The sequence below is a fragment of the Opisthorchis viverrini genome (assembly GCF_000715545.1).
Source record: "Opisthorchis viverrini unplaced genomic scaffold opera_v5_216, whole genome shotgun sequence".
NCBI lineage: Eukaryota > Metazoa > Platyhelminthes > Trematoda > Opisthorchiida > Opisthorchiidae > Opisthorchis > Opisthorchis viverrini.
In genome coordinates, this window is record NW_008751872.1 from 791281 (window position 1) to 805235 (window position 13955).

Consider the following 13955-nt stretch of genomic DNA (forward strand, 5'->3'; position numbering starts at 1 on the left):
TTCACTGCGAGTACCCTTTTTGAAAATGGGTACCACTATCGATTCACCCCAGTTGTCTGGGACGGTCTCCTTCTCCCAGATAAACCCAAATAGGCTAGACAGGCACTAGCTGAGGAATCCACCGCCATCCTTGAAAAGAGCAGGTGGAAGGTCGTCAGGACCAGCAGCACGATGACGTTTGCATTCGGACACTTCTGAGACTGAAGGCGGCTCCATCTTTACGGTCCACCTTTCTGTTGAAGGCCGGTTTTCTGGATTGGGGTTAGCAGGTGGCCAGCTGAATTGTTGTTCGAAGTACTGCGCCCAGCGATCCAAACGTTCTGCTTTGCTGCATATCAGGGATCCATTTTGGTCCCTAATTGTTTCACTGACAAGAGGTTTCTGAGGACCAGTCGAGCGAATCAAGTGGAACAATTTGCGCACGTTTCCAGCATTCTTTGCATCTTCCATTTCTTCGACCTTTCGGGTCCACCAAGCTTCTCGGTTTGCGCGGACACTCAGTTTCACCTGGCGTCGGATGATGCGCCTGGTGGAGTTGTGGTGGCGACCAGGTGGGATCTGTCGCCGGGTTTCCAGAAAAGACACGGTTCCATCAGAGATCCAATGCTTGGATGAGATTGGCTGGGTTTTCCGGCAAGCAGACGCTCCTGCTTTGAGTAACGCGTTGGATATTTTTTCCCAGTGGCCGTTTATATCCGACACCGTACCGTCCGCACGCATTCGGTCCGGCGGGCATTCGAGGAGCTGGTTCTGGTTCACATATGAACAGGATAAAGTGTCGTTCATCCATCAGTCACGAAATTCTCACCAGCTGGTCACGTGTTGACTGGCTCCTAGGGTCACGATTTCTCATATGGAAGGCTCGTGTGCATCGCTCTTCCTTGTGAACTACTTGTAGTTGTGTGATAGTAAATCACTACAGACCAGTTGCTTATGGCCAAAATATCTAGTGTTCAATTACCAGCTGGGAAGTTTATTGTTTGAATCTCCCCGGAACTTCACGGAATGCGCACTGCTGAAGACTTCAAATCGGGACGATCTAGCTTCGTAATGCTTCTCAAATTTCCGTGGTGGACTGACTTCACTTGCGGGACAGAGTGCTGTGAACAAAACAAAATCCATTCAATGGGGCGTTTGGTATTCGGAAAGGACCTAATCTAGCGTAACTCCCATGTAGCCATCAGCCTTCTGATGTGACTTTTTGTGTTAGACCCTGAAGCGTATCAGCGAGCCTTTCATAAACAGTCCTTTTCTCTTACCAATAGCAGAATCGAATTTGGTTAGCTCATACCAGCGCCCCAGTTCAAAAAGCAGCGGTTCGTACAGTTAGCTGAAATTCATCGACGTCATATTCTAACGCATTTGACATCACTACCCATCGGTTCCCCCTAATGACTCCATCCACTTCTACGTCGTGCGCACGAAACCGATTTCCTCCACCTTTGTACCTTTAGTCCATTTGTTAGGTTGTTGAAACATGCTCCACCCGAACTTCTTCGCCGGCGTGTAGTTCAGTAGGCCGTAGGAGCATTTCTGACTTTTCGTCAATTTAACCGCTTCGTAACTTCCTCTGGATTGAGAGCTTGGGAGCTAAAGAACTGCCAATATAATAACAATAATTGTACAGTTGTGACACCCCCACGATGCCTATTTTCCATGCAATCCGAAAAAAGCACAAGGGCTGAGACTGCCAGGCTGCTAAGCCTTAGACAGAGGTAGTCGAACTCCGATCCTTCCGGTTAGTACGTTCGCGCCTTAACCATTTAGCTTTCTCAAGCTCAATAGCAATCAGTAATAGGCAGCCATATGCGAGCCCTCTAACAGTGTCGGCGCTGTACTGGCCTGTGTCCTGCTGATTGTTTTAGTGTGTTCCACTATTCCAGAAACGTGAACTGCGGATCCTGTTTTGCGTGTTGAGCTTTTGTGATAATAACCTAACTGGTCGTTGGTTTGTTCACTGAGCTGCGTAACCTGATTTCAAATGTTTCACCACCAATCAAAGTGACATGATCAGTCGGCTGTCAAGGAGCATAGCGATGGGTCGATGGCTGCGCCTTGAACTGCTTTGCGCTTTGACTAGTTGTAGTCAAGGCAAAAGGGTGCTGAAAACAGCATTGTTCAGGGAAAGCTTTCAGCTCCCTACTACCAGTTGGGGCTGGCTATCCGTAAACGAAATGTGGGGAATCCCATACTGTGCAAAATTAGAACTCAGGTGGTTTTACCGCGATGTGGCCGTTTTGCTGCTCAAAATTGCTGTAGTATTCAACATCTACAACATAGTGTTCTTGACTGCTTACGAATAGATCCGCCACCATTAGCAGCTGTGGCCATCTTGGACATTATCGCAGGAGCTGGTTCCTTCCTTTGCGTCGTATCGGCGGTTCCACGAACGCTGTGCTCTGAAAAGTGACCACTAATGTGAGTGGGGGCTCTGGACCATAAGTAGTTTACGGGTACTATGGACTCTACTACTGATTCCATTATGCGACGAACGCTGCAAATCATTTCTATTCCAGCATCACTCGGTAAACACAGCTGATTGCTTTTGGACGTCGGTCCATTGTCGATCGCGGATAAATATTGGTCTCTGAACAAAACTGGGTTCTACTGGGCACCGCTTTTTTTATGGCTGACCAGTCCTGTATCGCATATTCTTCTAAACGCTAGGTCTCTCCGTGGTCTTTGATTCCTCGTCTGGATTGGAATTTGTACCAACAGAAGTAACTGGTTCGATCTGTTGATTCTCGCCACACCCTGGACCATGTTCTCTGGAAAGTGACGAACATTTGGCTTACTTCCTCGTATGAAAGTTCGCACCTTCGTGTTCTTGGGAGAATCCTCTTGGAGTTTTTATAACGATGGAAATTAGAGGCTTATGGTCTGTAATAACGACATATAGGTGTTCGGATGCTATAGGTTTAACATGATCGCCATCTCTTCTACTTGTGCGTACTTCCTTAGTTTTAACGGACTGCGTCTCCTATCTTGTACTTAATTGAGGAAGCACCGCCTTAACACCGGATTGGCTAGTATCGTACTGAATGAGAAACCCCCGATTTAGATCACAGTAAACGGATTACTTCATCTGCTTGAATGCACTTTACAGTTTTTTACGCCATTCCCACGGCACATTCGTGTGCATCAAGATGCGAATCGGCTTCACAGAATTTGACAACTTGGTGGTGGAGGGTGAATGGCTTAGACAAATGACCACACCGTGCAGTCTGGATACCGATCTGGTATAATTTGGAACAAGCATAGTCTTGGATGCATGAGTCTTGAAATCTGCGCACAAGTCATTCGGTGTTACCAGATATTCGCAAAAAATAACAGACCCAGTCTGGTATTTTAGTTTATATGCCCACAGACGAATAACCTGTTCGAAGAGACGCCTGAGAAAACATGCTAGTTCAGCGCAGTATTCTTCGCATGTTCGGAGGATTGCTTCTGGAACTACATCACTGGACACATTCAATCCGAGCGGTGGACGTAGGCATCTGAATCTACCGAAAGTGGTCCCCAACGTAGTGGGGTAGGTTGATTGGTCACCGAGCCTATTGCGCAAGAAAATGGACAATGCATCAGATATCGTGCGTAGCTTTACCTGATATCCATCCACTCGGGAGTACATCATCTACTGACCCAATAAGGAGTTCAACGGTTTGGAATCGATGGAGAGTCGCAAACACCGCTATATGACTGATCAAATCTGTCAAGTCATTAAGTCGTCTGGCTGGATACGCAGAATTTCACGTAACACTACTGGAACCCCTCTTACTGGCATTGATACGGAAACAGCACTACCAGAGACGGGAACGCCGACTTCTTCTGGGAAACAACGTGGTTCATCAGCAAGATATACTCCTCACAAATAGTGTCCAGATGCAGAGTACATACGGCCCTCGATCACTGAAAAACCAGGAGTTAGTATCAGACCTTTCTTGTAATCGGGAATTCAAGGATAAATTGTTTTCCGTCCTTGAGGTGCGTCTTTCTAGCTACCTTGGAATGTGTGCCGCTACACATTCGTAGGTACTACAAAGGTGGATCTCAGGTTCAGCAGGCATGAGTGACATTTACGGAGACACCCAAGTCCAACCGAATTCGTTAGTATCGGCTTTCGATGACCTATTGTTTCTCTCACTGCATTGATATTGCATCCCCTTGACATGTAAAGTGATTAAGCTAACCGCATTTACACTATGTTTCCCTCCACGCTGGACAATTTCCTTCATTTTTTGGTTCTAGAGCCCACAAAAACCTCAAGTCGTTAAATACTTCGTCATGATGGCGTTTAGGTCCGTTGGGTCGATTTCAGCATTGAGAAGCCGCAGATATCTATCAGCAGCAGCTTCACTGCTGCACCGACTTAGCAACAACCGATGATATTTGAGATATCATTTTGTGACTCCCAAACTGATAAGGTTGCGAATCAGGCCTTTTTTCATACAGTCTCATGATTCGTAGGACCTGATGAGATCCTATAGCACCAGAACGTACTGGTCAATATTCTCGTCTGGCAGCTTACCTAGGCGAAAAAAGTGGCATCATTTAAACGTTTCGTTCACCTGGCCCAGACCGTGTACTCTGAAATTTGGTGATTACTGTTGGATCTCCGAGGTTTTCTCACTCTTTAAACGAGAGTATATCAACTGTCAGCCGAGCATGCTAAAATATTTCCAGTTGGCGTTCTTGATTCCATGTTGAAGACTCTCAAACTTGAGAGCTTCTCATATTGTGTGCTCCTAAGGTCTTCAACTTCCCGTAAGTTTATTCCTGTTAGCAAAATTCAGCGGTGAAAATTGCCAAAGGGTCACCTGATGCCAGTTCATCCCTATTTGGAAAGATCGTTTTGTAAATCTACATTCAATCGGCGTTAAATCCAAAATTACAGAGGTAAAAACGCGACGCTGCGTACGAGCTAGTCTTCCGGAAAGTCTTTCCTGACTAATAGCAGAGATGCATTTGGTGCTTTCAGGCTAACACACCCCCCGCTCAGTTCAAAACTCAGCGGTTGGTAGATTGCGAGAGATTTCAACAACATACCACAGTATCTTTAAGCGGTATTGCGCATATATTACTTGAGGCATTCAGAATAGTAGTTAAAGACTAGATATTCCAAGCATCTAAAGTGGAACTTAACATAGTTTGAAGCCTGGCTTGTGAGTTGGCGGGACACAATGATGTCCCTTACTTTATTTATTGAAGTAATACAGTTCTTCCCTTGAGAAGTCCAGTTTCCTGATAAAACTTGAAGACTTAAGAAAAAATCACGTGATGCTTAGATATCGCTCTTCTCACCGCTAGAGCGATCGATTTCACAACGCGTGAATTCCCGTAGAGTCAGCACCTGATTCGTGTGTAATTTTTTTCTCGGTTTGATACTCTGATAACATGAAGTAGAGGAAAGTTGGATGGATCTGATACAAATCCGTTTTGGAACCAACGATTTCAAGAATGAAGAATGGCAATCAGTGATACACGCACAAGAATGAGTTTTGCCAGACCCGAGGCACTAGATAGCTCAAGGCAGTTCATATGGCAGATGCAACACGAGCGGGTCATGTTTAGAAACAAATGATTTCCAAAAAACGGATCCAAATAGGAAAAAATAAAACCTAGGTCTGTCGCGGACTACTGATAATGTCAGCGCTGGTTGATACTGGTTACGTGGAGCTCCTGGACAGTTGACAAATTCAGGAGCTCAATTGGGAGCCTGCAAGAATCTGTCGATCATCGGAATTTGGCTGAAACTGGGGCACACTGACAGTCTAGAGAATGCACCACCTTTGTTATTCCTGAATTGATTGCTCAACAACGAGATATGTAGTCCCATTTTCAGTTTTTTGACTGCTTTGTGAAACCAATGATAGAGGTACGAAGTTCCCACCAAGCCAAATCCAGCCGGTACTGAAGATGTGTGGCTCGTTTGCAAGTAAATTAACGTCTAATACGACCCTAGCTATGTTTTCCACCAACTTGTCAGTGAAATGTTTGTCCTGTTCACACAGGCTCTGACGAACTGGAAAACTGCACTAAATATGCAATCTCCATAAGGACTGCTGCTCCAGATAGTGCCTTTCTGTTTGGGAATGTCTCCTTTGGGAAAGATATCACATACGTGATGTGGAAGCACTGCTAGCGCCTTCCTGTTGTTCACGGCAATTTTCGTGGGTTGATGAGAGGGATGAACCTCGGAAATTGAGGCGACACGTTACCGATTCTTACTGAGAAATTAAACAAAACGACAAGCACTGTGAAATGCAAATCTGTCATAGCTTCGTCAGCGGGTAGGGATTTATAGTACGCTGTTACCTTGAACATCCACTTCGGTCATCGGATTTTCAGGGGGGTAGAACACCCAGTCGAGTTGATATAAACCGCCAATGTTTGTCTATTAGGATGTCGTTGTTTGACTTTCTGCGAGCTGAAGTCACCATCCAAACAATTAGGGGAACACTTTCTTGACTGTGACTTTTGGAGTCATGTTTCGGCTGGCAGCAAGTTACCCAATCTTGGCTTTTCAAAATCAACTTTCTCGGAGATGAATATCACATCATACCATTACTTACACGGAGTTAGGTGTCCCAGAGACTGTGTTTGTCTCGTGACCAAACACTTGGTTTTTTCTCCCAGGGCTGAAAGTTAAAAAAATAACACGCCTTTTCATAATGGAAACTACTCTTCGATAGCCCACGACCGGTTTCGCCCTTCTTGGGGCTCATCAGGTAGGCGCAGTCCCCGAGTTTCCGTCAACCTTATGTTCAACTTGAATCAGATTGATTTGCAAATGAGTGTATTTTTCGAAATAACATGCCTCATCTGCCCCTCTTGTTTCAGTCTTCTAGATTCTCTTAACAACAGCCTTCTAGGCTCCTTCATTGCTACAACATGCTTATCCCTTGGAACGGAAGCAGAGAAACCTGCCAAGAGATTGAATGCAGTCGACACTGATCGGTTTCATTCCTTCACAGTTCTACTTTTACCCAGGTCAGGCAGCTTTATGGCCGTTCGGCTTACTGAACATCATTCTTCACGAGGCACATACTCTTAGAAAACAGAGCTCAAATGTTTGTTTAGTGCTTCAAATATGTTACCTCCAAATCTGAGTAAACTCACCATCTTGGTTTGAATACTCTCACTCTTGGATTCTCTCAACCCGTTATCATCGCGGTAGTTCACTTTGAGAAGCGCTGCATTTCGATAAATGAATGAATGAATGGACCCTAAAATAAAGTAACCTGTGAACGCTTCCATGACTAAATAAAAAACTGGGTAATTGAATGGACCACCAAGTTAACTATTGTCTTTTATTTATTTTTGTCTGCTATAGAGCGACGACTCAACGAGGTTACGCAGGTTACGCAGTTACACATGATAACAGTGATAAAGCTATTGATTATCCATAATAAACTTTCTTCGGGTCAGTAATCGGATTAACTGAAGGGTTGGTATGGGCATAACCAACACTGGGTTCCAGGACAAAACAATTGCTCATACGATGAACTTTTGTGACCACAAATAAGGTTACAGAGTTAGACATCATTTGCGCAGGCATTTCGGTTGTGTGCCTCTGTTTTAACCAGGTTAGCGTTTCCCTAGATCAACCGTAAAAAAAATGTAACCGTCTATTCTGGCGCTTTCATGCAGGGATCTCAGACAGACAACAAAAGAGAGCCGGAATATCGGTCCACTGGTGACCCCGATTTTTATTTGTTCCCCCTGCAACCAAGATGACATGCTCCGAATTTTGTGACGGCGTCAGATCCTGCTGCCTTTAAAAGTGTACAACCTCGGAGAATGCAGAGAATGTGTATCTCCCAAGTTTTTTAAAGCAAGCTGTTAACGATAGATAGCACTGACAACACCAAACACCTTTAGTTGAACTGTGAACGATAAGGAAAATTTAGAAAATGAACCTGCATAAGCAGAGACACCTTTATTCTACGCGGTGTCTTTCAGCTCTAAAGGGAAACCTCCGAGCTGTTAATTTACTTGCTGATAGACTGGTGATAACATGCTTTTCGGGAGAAAAAACATCGGGAATTACACACGAAACATGTCACTCATCAGGAAGGATACCCCCACCGAGAGGTTGCCGCCGAAAAAATGCACAGTTTTTTTTATCAGGGGCTGCCAGATAATTTAACTTCCTGCGATTGAACAATAGTTAATTAGCAATTTAATCAATGCTTTGAGAGTGATGCGACAGCAAAAGCTTAAAAAATGAGAGGTAATCAAACTTCCAGATATGTTCACACACTCTATCTACTCATCCTTCTCATAGTTGCTCCACCGGCGCAATTTTACTAAAACCTCCATCCGTGGATTCCCTAATTTTCTGGCCATGAATGTCGTCCTAGTTGGTCCAAAGCTTGAATCATGTGACTTAAATAAATTTTGCCGTATGCCCTATGCCATTTGTGGATCACGTGACTTGTGGGTGTTTGCTCGTAACCATGACATTGGTAATGCGAAATGTGTGACCTGATGGGGCAATTAGGGGCGCTAAAGTTGATGTGCAACTGTTGGTGTCGTTAACATATGCAGCCCAAAAGTCATGGGACAACGTACGTTTAACACCAGAAGTTATGTTCCTTCTGTACCGAGTGCGTGTTTTCCCTTACAATGAAGCCATGGTTACGCGTAAGTGTGAATCAACTTTGATGTTAACTGCTTCGTTAATCCGCAGTATAGTGTTCATTTGCGGCTTCTGGTGCTCCATAACACATATTTCATAGTTATAATTGGCTGCGGTATTTTCAGGTTCACTCTCGCATGAACAGTCGCCCTCTTGTGCGTAATTATTCATTTGCGGCTTCTGGTGCTCCATAACACATATTTCATAGTTATAATTGGCTGCGGTATTTTCAGGTTCACTCTCGCATGAACAGTCGCCCTCTTGTCCTGGCGTAATTATTCTGGTGAGCCCACAGCAAAGAGAGGAAGCAATAGATCAGCGTTTCGCTCATCAGCGGTTTTTATCCTTGGTGGTGCCGGGGTATGAACTTCGGACGTCCGATATGCGACGCAACCGTGTTATCAAGCTGGATACATCTGAATTGTCATATCTGAACAAGTGAACATATTCACGCGCTCGACTCGCCTGGTAGAATTCCAGTATTGTTCCCAGAGGTGTTGGCCCAGGAAATGTCGTGTGCTCCAGAAGTGGAGTTCATAAAGAAATCCTCTTAGAACTTGTAAGACAAAAACTCAGAAAATGCATGACCTTCCCTCCGTAGCAATTTTATGCTACACAGTTCTTCTAAATGATTCAGCTGTACACCATCGAAGGCAAGTATTATTGTCTTGCTCGTTTCCAGCAGTAAATTTAACTTTCAGGTATGATGTGCCTGAAAGTGTTAAAAGAATCAGTGCGCGTGATTCGACTCACTAGGTACGACATGTCATCTGCATGCTGAATGCAATAATCCATATTACGAATTTTCTGGCCTGGCCTGTTGTCTATTTTAGCCGTACGTCCGAAGAAGTACTTGTCTTTTACTCCCCAGTCTTATCGTGGATCTCACAATACACACTGTCCTAATAGAGACGCATTCGTTTGGCCACAGTTTTGATGTCTAAGCCTGTAGCACCGGGTACAATTACGTCTGATGAGGACGGTGTGTGGGATGGGCGAATTACTCGTTCCGTGTGGCTGTTGGAAGCCCACGCTTGGTGTTCATGTTGTCGTTCTTGGCGGTGGTCATGATGATGTCGGTGAAGATGATTATGCTGGATGTGGGGGATGATGCCAGTGGTCTACGTCGTACGCTACAAAAGAACTTTGGTTTGCTCTGCACAAAACACACTGGCTTTGAATTGTAAAGAAAGGCTATGGGTAGTCCGCTAGATTCAAGCCTCTGGTATACTTTTAACAAAGATAGAGACTCATATCCGTGGTACTCTTTCGAGTGTGTATCTGTATGAGCGTTATGCTGACGATATTGTGATTCTACTCTCTGAGCTACTGATAACCGCAGTCGAGATGAGAGATTGTAACGTGCTGTTCATAGTGAGGATACTTGAAGTGTTCAGTTTCTTCGGTTCAGTAGGGTTCCTATGTTGGATTGGATGCGAGTTTTTGACCAAGTGCTGTTACAATTAGCCGAACAACCGCCCAAGTGCCGAACGGAGATCTGATGAATAGGACTCTGTCAAGCAATGGCCAGCTAGAAAATTTCACTACATTACATTGCAAACTAATTACCCAAACAGTCTGACCACAACAGTTACGAAGACAGAGATAGTGAGGTGTCTACTGTCTAAGGGCAACCCCAGCTCACTTACAATCAAGCAGAAGCTTCACTCCGCTCTGAACCACACTTATAAAGTGGCGATCGTACCTGTGGATTACGATTTTAAACAGGTCCCAGAATTCCGCCCCACTTGTCCCGTATAAGTCCACTTGCATTTGCGCTGAGATCTATATCGGCAGAAATGGTCTGCTTCTTTTCCGAAGAAATTCAGTATGTATTACAAGTCAGATGCTACAGACCTTGTCGAGTCCACACAACCAATTGCCAGAGCGAACTGGATATCACCAGATGCCAAATATGGTCCTGACTGACCCTCATCATGTATTCACCACATTGATACACACCGAAACCCGAAACTACTGTGAATCACTGTCGTTACGAGCACATCCACTGAAGACTATCCAATCAAGCTATATGTCTACTTTGGAACTACACCAGAACTACCACCTTTTTCAGATTAATGTGTATAACGAGCTACCTGATTCGTTTTTCACCTGTCCCTTACTCAATAATATTGATGATAAAGTGCTTTAAAACGTTCACATCTCGTAACTTACGTCTTCCGACCGTTCGGATGAAATCTGGTAAATAATAGGTGAACATGGTCTTGAGTTTATTTGTCCTTTATCTCCAAATCACCACCACTGTCACCCTTGGGGCGATTCCGAAGGAAACAGCTTTGCTAAATACATAAGAGCCAGTAGCTATTATACGCCACAAAAAAAGGATAATCGTTCAGCCGTAACACCCTTTCGGGGCCTAGATACCACGCCACCCGAAGGAAGCATGAGGACTGGGATACTGCTAGGTTGCTTAAGCCTAGACAGGGAAAACCAGGATGCAGAGGTCGGGTTCGAACCACGGACCTCCCAGTTATTAAATTAGCGCTCTAAATACTGAGCCATCTCGCGTCACTTACTCTTTATTAATTTGGCACACATTTTTAAATGAAGTCCTATCCTTTAGAGTAGATCGGTCTCCGGTTTTGTACACTCTACATTTGCTAATCGATCTAGAGACGAGTATCAAATTCCATCGTCATCTACTCGACCCCTACCTAAACTCGCCTCCATATGTTGCTGTCGCAATCACTTTCATTTCGTTACTGCTGAAAAAATTGCCCAAACTGCGCAACGCTCTATGGACGGATTACTAGCAGACTGCCACTTTTGACAGGTTGGAACGTGACATTTTCTCGACTAACTGACTAGTCAGACGTCTTCAACATCTGGTGCCTTAAGAAAACCAATTTTTCCACTGTACTTGCCCGCACGGTGCAACTGGTAAATGCGCTCTTGGATGGTAATCATCTGATCCAGTGATATCATTATCCTCATAATGATCATCATCATCATCATCATCATCATCATCATTGCCTTCAACACTGAATGAGACCCCTGACACTTCACTGCCATTAAACCATGTTGTTCTATTCAAATAAAGCCTTATAATTGAAGGAAGAAATGGAACAGGATGGGACCTTCCAACATCTGATGTTGCTATACCACCAGTACCCATTCAGACGATCGGGATAGAATCTCAAAAAACGAACGAAGCTGACATTGGTTAAATGTACTTCAGCGTCTCGAGCTACACATAGACAGGCTCACATTGATCCCAACCAGGAAGGTGGACAGCATCAAAATAGCCCAAACCTTTTTTGATGTCCTTCATTCCCCTCTGCCACGCCATACTCTGTACATAACTGGGCCTTCGTCACTCATAATTAGGAACGGAAAATAACGCTATACGAGAAAAGTGATCTATACTTTTAGCTACCTGCTGATAAGCAAGCGTTTCTCGGAGCACGATTGAGCCGCCTGCCATTTGTAGACCTTCCATTCCTGTGTGCGAATGGCACTAAAAGACTTGATGCCAGTAGTACCCTAAAGAATGACTCGTTCTAATATGTTTTCAAAGTAAGCCACTGTACATCAAACCGAACGATGTTCTAGCAGAAGTGTGTACACAATGTACTTGAGCACAGACCTACTCCCTTCCAACTAACAGAGGCACGTACATCACTCTAGACTCATGTTTTTTGGTTGGTACTGGCAATGTCGATTCATACCACAGAACCCTGTACCTTAAACCAATAGAATTCAGCGAAGAGCTGGTTCCCATTCAGTGCTATTTTACTTAATCGCTATTTTCCTGGGAAATTAGAGGGCACACAAAGGGTACGAACGCTTTCTAGCATGCGTCTGGGGCACCTGATGCCCAGTCGCATGTCCCTTTCACAACAGATGAAACAAAGCGTTGTTACCACTCACCAAAGTGCAAGTAAAGGGTACTTTTATTGCGGTATGGCTTCCGGAGGGCTGGAAGCGAGGTGGTCAATAGACCAATGGACCAAACGGAACTGCCCCCATCCCCTTGTGATGAATACCTCTTGGTAAGGAGACTTTTATTATTATGCAATCGACCAGTAGTTATTTGGTTAAAAGTTTCAGATTGTCATATACGGGATGAAAACGATTAGACAATCACTTTCCTGTGTGAATCCTATATCTTTGTTCATGACGAACGGTAATCTCAGGCTGAAACCAAACAGATACTCAAATAAGCGATTAAAAGATACTGTCTAAGATCAGACTCTATGGGTTTTATTTGAAGATCTCTTCTCAGCAATAGAAAAACTGAAAGTATAAACTGTGGCTGACTCAGATCCACTGGCGAAAGTGAAAGGTAACCGTTTGGATATCAGGTTTGTTTTCGCTACTCAAAGCCGAAACCGGAGCTGACGAAGTGACACCAGGTGCTTGTGGCCGAATAAGTAAGCGTCTAGACTACTGGTCGTATTTCCCACAGTTTCAAGATGATTCCAAACAAAGACGAGACAATTGTTCTCAGTATAGCCTGGCGTTACTCACAGAACCAAATCTCGGTCTATAAATGACTTTCCATTGACCGATACGAATTAGTTGACTGAACTGACAGACGTTGCCCGTAATCCTCGTCTGAATAATGCTGCAATGTTTTGGTTTATTCACTTTGCTCGATGATCTTTCGAATTGGTGGAGTGATTCGTGATGATTTATTGAAACACACAATCTGTCCTTGTTCTCGCTGGTGACAAAAAAGACGGGTGACATGGCAACGTGGTACCGTGTAAGGTTTGTCGTACTTGTGTTTTCGTAACTTGCAGTTCGACCATTAGGAGTGACGGACTCGTGCAGAACATGAATACTTTTACCTCTCTTCCCCATAGTCAACTAAGATATTGCAAAGCCAACTGTTCAAAATTAGTAACTTGCACAAAAGTATTGCTCGGCAGGTCAGTCTGCGCGGGCTCAGTGCACAATGCACAAGGCAGTGTGGCGTGCACACGGCGACTGGGCGATCTTTTTTCGTTCGTTTTGTAGACTCCGCACGAGTGCTGGTTGTTGAGGCTGTTGATGCATGACCGCGCATTTGGGCGTGTCAAGTGGTACGAACTAGTCACGCCAAGTAGGGACTGTTACACGGAACACAGGTTGTTACGATAAAACATGGCACAGTACAAAATCATACAACATAGTCCAATAAAATGAAATTGTCAGAGTATATCACAATACTGTCTGCTTGACTGGCGTTTTTTCATGCTCAGCTATATCGAATATATCGTAGGAGAATAGAAAGAATATTCGGATACTGACACAAAGATCATACGGAGTAAACTTTCATCTTTTTATTGAAAATTATTCCAAACCCTCA